The sequence below is a fragment of the Lissotriton helveticus genome, chromosome 8, assembly GCF_964261635.1.
Source record: "Lissotriton helveticus chromosome 8, aLisHel1.1, whole genome shotgun sequence".
NCBI classification, from domain to species: Eukaryota; Metazoa; Chordata; class Amphibia; order Caudata; family Salamandridae; genus Lissotriton; species Lissotriton helveticus.
Genome location: NC_136069.1, coordinates 220,435,114 through 220,441,113, shown reverse-complemented (window position 1 = coordinate 220,441,113; position 6,000 = coordinate 220,435,114). Strand labels below are relative to the sequence as shown.

The 6,000-nt window shown below is 44.5% G+C and overlaps 1 long non-coding RNA gene across 7 annotated transcripts in view; it reads right to left on the bottom strand.

The window, feature by feature from the left end:
• Nucleotides 1-799: 799 nt before the first annotated feature.
• LOC144771561 (uncharacterized) overlaps nucleotides 800-6,000 on the bottom strand; it is a 229,427-nt gene continuing 224,226 nt past the window's right edge. For 6 of the 7 annotated variants that reach the window (XR_013599344.1, XR_013599346.1, XR_013599347.1 and 3 more), the window contains one exon: nucleotides 800-924. This is a non-coding gene — a long non-coding RNA (uncharacterized LOC144771561). Of the gene's footprint in view, nucleotides 925-1,572; nucleotides 1,676-6,000 lie in introns of those variants that run through there. The other variant, XR_013599345.1, reaches the window with a different exon arrangement.

Below are 6,000 nucleotides of genomic sequence, written 5' to 3'. Positions count from 1 at the left end.
CATTAGCCATGCTACTAAACGTTGGTATCTGAACTGCCTCAGTGACTGTCACCACCTTGCAGCCTCATCCACATTAGCTGAAACTTTAATACAAATATGCACCAATAACCTACTCTCAGCCACATAGTAAACAAATAAACATGGATTTCATGAGGATCAATTTTCATGGAAAGTTTAGTTCCATATATAGTGGAAATCATTATACGGTTGCGAAGGGTGATAGACTACACAGGTAGGCATATTTCAGAGGAGCATTATTATTGAACACAATACATATTCAATTATTATATCTCATCATATTCAGGTCAATATCAGAGCCAGAAACTCAAGGAACAGAAGCAATATGCAAAGATACCAGAGGCTTGGTTTCAAATACTTTGGACCAGGCTGGTGAAACCTTCAGTCTAACAAGTAGATGAACCTTTAAATGGGAAATATTGAACGTAAGACTAAGATCTACACAGACTAGAGGAAGGGGAGGGGCAGGGAGAAGAAAGTAGTAGTGTGAGGAAATAGGATCTAACAAATGCCCTGCCTTAGGTATGGACGGGGTAAAATGATGGGTCAAACCTAGGTTGGTAAGAGAGTATAATATATCACACACCCCTGGTGCTGTATAATCATCCACCCATACATTTTCATCAACCAGCACTATACAGATAAAATAACTTCCTAATGTCCACTGTACTTGAGACCTTACTATGTCACATAACAAAGTGTAAACATTCAAACCCCACGAGGTCAAGTAGTAAAACGTACAATGTCTATCTGCTATTGTTATCCTACTGAGCTTGATGATACCTTATGTTTATGAGGTGTTCTGAAGAGACAAGAATCCATTGACTCTCTTGGAAAATATCAAAAATCATCTGTTGTCACCAATGTGTCATCTTGATATTCCATCATGGTGATGACCTAGAACAGCTGTAAAGGTTGCAATGACATTTACACAAAGAATTCGAACATCCAACTATAATAGATGAAATAGAGTCCTTTATGACAACATGATCATCTTTTTTAGTTACATAGAAATGAAAAAAACACTCCACTGAAAATATCACATGCAAGTCCAACAATATTGTTTTAAATATTCAAACAATGATGCAGAACAACACTGGTTTGCACCGGTTGGTGAGCACATTAAAAATATGGTGCTAACGCAAACCTATACAGGTGACACTGCAACACTAGATTAGTTATTTAACAGTGTTTTGTGTGGGAACCCATTCGTAGTGCTGTGTCAGTCTACATACCATTATAAGGCCCACAGGTGCTGAGCAAAACTACACTGTGAAATTAGAGCGCCCACACAACCCTTTGTAAATATTGGCCAAAGGTACTAAAGCAGCTATGCATATGTGCTTTGTAACCTTGTAAACCTATGACATTGTAGAAATCTCGGAAAACATAATACAACATCGTTGAACACCCATCCATTTTATATTTAAATGTACAGAATGGCTTAAGTAAATGTAAAACACGAGTTTCCCGAAATTTAGTGACATGATTTTTCTGAAATTAATTGGCATATCAAGTTGATAGTACTAACCTACCACTCCAGCAACTTCTATTCTAAGGTGTTTAAGCAAATCCCTGCTTGTGCTACCATATTTATCCAGTGATGCTGGACGTGGTGTAGGCTTTGAAAAACACCATTGTCATCATCAGCAACAAACTTTATTCGGTTTTATGAGTAAAACCATAAAAGTCAAACAAACATGATTAAAACGTGTTCCACAATACAGGTTAACAGTTGTTAATACATCAAATTACACTGGGTTTATAACTAAAATACATCAATTACAGTGCAGTAATTAATCACAACTTGACCTGAGTCTTAGGGCTGCCCTTAAAAAGTTAAGAGTGTACAAAACAGTATTGATAAAAAGAAGTTGTAAAAAGATAAAAGCTGGTTTAACCCTCCTGAAAACAGCATTTTTAAGGATACCACCACAGTCATTCCCCTGTTGATTCTGCATCCTTTACCTACTTTTTATGTGCTCATGTAGGGGGTACCTTGGGCCAGTTCAACAAACAGCAGGCAGCATTCTGGGAAGGCAGTGGATGACCAGCCACAAGAGGACCCACACCTCCATTTTATTAACCACCGTTCCCTGATACACTGACTCGAAAGACTGGGAGTAACAGGAAGGGCCCTCTTCTGGCTAGAGTCATTTCTGGAAGGAAGATACTTCCAGGTTTTTGCAGGTTCTACCCACTCTCGCACACTACCTCTGCAATGTGGGGTTCTCCAGGGCTCGTCCCTGAGCCCTACCCTTCTCAACGTGTACATGTCCCCACTAGCTGAAATAGTCTCGCCCTTTGGCATCCAGCTTATCAGCTATGCTGACGACACGCAGCTAGTGGTGGCACTGAACCAGGAAGAGCAGGACCCCACAAACCTGAGCTCCTGTCTTAAAGAAGTTGCCAATTGGATGAGTGTGTCATATGTAAAACTTAATGGTGATAAGACGGAGCTCAAGGTGCTGGGTAACCAAGCAACCTACAACCCACACTCGCTGTGGCCGCCATACATGGGTTCCGCCCCAACCCCGAAAGACGAAATAAAGAGCCTGGGCGTCTGGCTTGATAAGGAGCTCACCTTCAGAGTCCAAGCCAGAAAAACAGCTGCCAGCGGCTTTGGCCTGCTGAGGTCAACACGTAAGATACTGCCCCTCTTACCGGAGAGCTCTAAGAAAATTCTAATCTAAGCTCTCATTCTGTCAAGACTGGATTATGGAAATGCCCTCTATCTGGAGCCCCCATCTCGGCGACCCGCAAACTTCAGGTGGTACAGCAAGACTACTCACAGGTACGAAAAAACGCTCCTCAGCCAAACCAGACTTGAGAACACTCCACTGGCTCCCGATACAAGAGCGAATTCAGTTTAAAGTTTTATGCATCGTCCACAAAAACCTTCAAGGAAAAACTCCCCCTGCCCTCAATAACCTCATCAAACCTTATAAAGCACCAAGGAGCCTGCGCTCCAATGATCTACATCTGGTCAAAGTCCCCAGAATCAGGAGGTCCCTTACCGGGGGACGTCTTTTCTCCTATAATGCTTCCAAACTTTGGAACTCCCTGCCTATCTCCATCCGCCAGGAAGTCAACCACCTCTCATTCCGCAAACAATTGAAAACCTGGCTCTTCCCATAAAAACTCCACCTCCTCCCTCACACGTCCGCAGCGCTGGGATGCCCCCGGGTAGCCATGCGCTATATAAGAGCATATACAATACAATACAATACTTTAAAAAAATATATATTTTTATTACAGTTAGTGGTCATGGGCAATTACAATTTGAAGGCATTGTATCAATCACATGGCATGTGTCAAAAGGTCCATTCTATTATACAATTGTCAGGTGCAATAGTATTTTTCTTCTTTAATTTCCCATCTGTTTACAACAACTCCCCCCACCCTCCGTTCCCCCCCCAACCTCCAGCACTTTAACGTTTACAATCATAAGCAACTTGTACTGTGTCCGCATCTCATGGAGTAATATTTACTATTAAGGTCCCTGCCATGTCCGTTTTCACTCCCCGCACCAATTGGCTCAAATACACTTTAGTCTCTTCCTTCCTGCACCTGGGTGTGCGTCATCCATTTCCCTTTGGTGGGACAGTGGCGGAGGGAGGGGGGGAAGAGAGAGAACGGGAAGGATAACATCCACTCCTCTAACTGTGCATCCCATTCCCGTCGTCTTCCTCAACTGATTGAGTCGTGTTATTGTCAGCACCTGATTCAAAGTTTAAAAGCATTGCATTCCACTCCATTGAGATAGGAGTTCTCCGTAGGCCTCTTCGCTCCTCTCTCTGCAACTCCATACCCTCCGCCTTCCCCCATCGTAGTACCTCCCTGTGCCAGATGTCTGGGTCCGGTGGTCTAGCTGACTTCCACCTCATTGTTATTGTTCTCTTTGCCAGTAGGAGGGCTAAGTCAGTGAAGCGGGTCGCTACACTCTTTGTCTTTTCAGTAGGGCCCTACCCCAATATGCTGTATGCCATAGATGTGTATGGCCTTGCTGGTGCTATCCTGGTCAGTTTTTCATGTACTGTTGTCCAGTAGTACCCTAACTTTGGGCAGTCCCATAGCATGTGTATCAATTGTGCATCCTCAGCCCCACAGCGGGGGCACGTGTCTGCAGCATCGGGGAACATTGTGTGTATCCGATGTGGAGTGAGGTACGCCCTATGTAAAACCATTATCTGAATGAATTTAAATTTTGGATTCCTCAAAACCTTTTTCGGGAATTGCAGGATTCTCTCCCATTCTTTGTCTCTAAATTCTCTGCCCATGTTACCCTCCCACCGTTCACGGGTGTGTTGAAGTGAAATTGCCTTGCCAGTTCTAATGCCATTCGTAATCCATCTTGTCAGATGGCTTCCTGTCCCCATTAAATACTGCATGGTGAGCAGCGGGTTCGCGGGTGGCTCTGTACCAGTTGGCGCCCAGGTCGATGTAATGTAATGCTTGACTCTGGCGTATAAGAGAAATAACCTTTCAGGAGTCTGATGCAATCTGTTAAAGTCTGTGTATGTCATAATAGTGCCATCAGCAAACAGGTCTCCCAACTGTAGGACGCCTGTGTCATGCCAATCAGTGAGTTCTCGCTCTGTCAACGCAGTGTTTCCAAGGGGAATCGCTAACAGGGGTATCGTGGGTGCATAGGAGGTCGCCGCATTCGTATATTTCACCGCTTTCCTCCAGCAACTAATAGCGAGTCTAAGCAGGTGCGGTGTCGAACTTGTGACTTTAATCCTTGGTAGCAATAGTTTGTGTATGGTGCCATTTGCTCTATCGGCCTCTGTCATATTTAGCTCATGAAGATTGCGGCCTGCCAGCCAGTAGGCTAGCCATTGCAGCTGACAAGCATATCCAAATGCCATCATATCTGGGACTCCCATGCCGCCTAGGGCAGTCGGCAGCTGTAGTTTGGCGAGACTAATGCGTCTTCTACCCGAGCCCCACACCAGCTCCGTTAGTATAGTGTTTATTGTTTTGAATGTGTTTGTGGGGACCAAAAGTGGTAGGTTCGTAAAGTAATATATGAGACGGGGCAGCTCTACCATTTTAGAGATGGCTACCCTACCGGCCACCGACAGTGGAAGTGTGTTCCAAAACTGCACTCTTGTCTTCAAGGCATTAATCGCTCTACCCATGTTTCCGTCTAGCATGTCCTTCACCTCTCTGTATATATGTATCCCCAAGTATTTGAAGGTCGTTGCTGCCACCTGTAAACAATATGGGGGAAACTGCAGTTGTGCGAGTTCCTCTGTGGCGTCAAAACAATACCCATATGACTTAGCGTCATTTATCGTAAGGCCTGATATCACCCGAAATTCCTCAAATATTTCCGGTATAGGGTCAAGACAGTCCTGTATGTCCCCTAGGTATAGTATTATGTCGTCCGCGTAGGCCGATACCACATGTGTTATTGTATTCCTCCGTATCCCTCTGTGTTGGGCGAAAGTTTGGAGTTTATGTAATAGGGGTTCCAAAGCTAATATAAACAGAAGGGGCAACAGCGGGCAACCCTGTCTAATACCCTTAGCTATACTCAGAGGCCCAGAGATACATTTATTCGTGCGTATCCGGGCAGTCGGATTTGTATATAACAGAGTCACCCATGCTATGAACTCGGGCGGTAGACCAAATCTACTGAATGTTGCGAACATATAGTCCCACCTGATGGAATCAAACGCCTGCTACAGATCTAAGGATATGCATCCCTCCGTACCGTTTGCCGCGCCTTCGTGGAGCAGTATCTGGCTGAGCCTTCGTAGGTTCATCGCGGTGCTCCGACCGGGTACAAAAACTGCACTGGTCCGAGTGTATTAATTGCGGTATATAGGGAGCCAGCCGCGCTGCCAAGATCTTACTAAGGATCTTGTAATCCGTATTTAGTAGTGAAAGCGGTCTGTAGTTTGCTAATTGGAGCCTGTCCCTACCAGGCTTTAAAAGTGAAAATATCAACGCCTGCAGTGTCGATGCCCATTG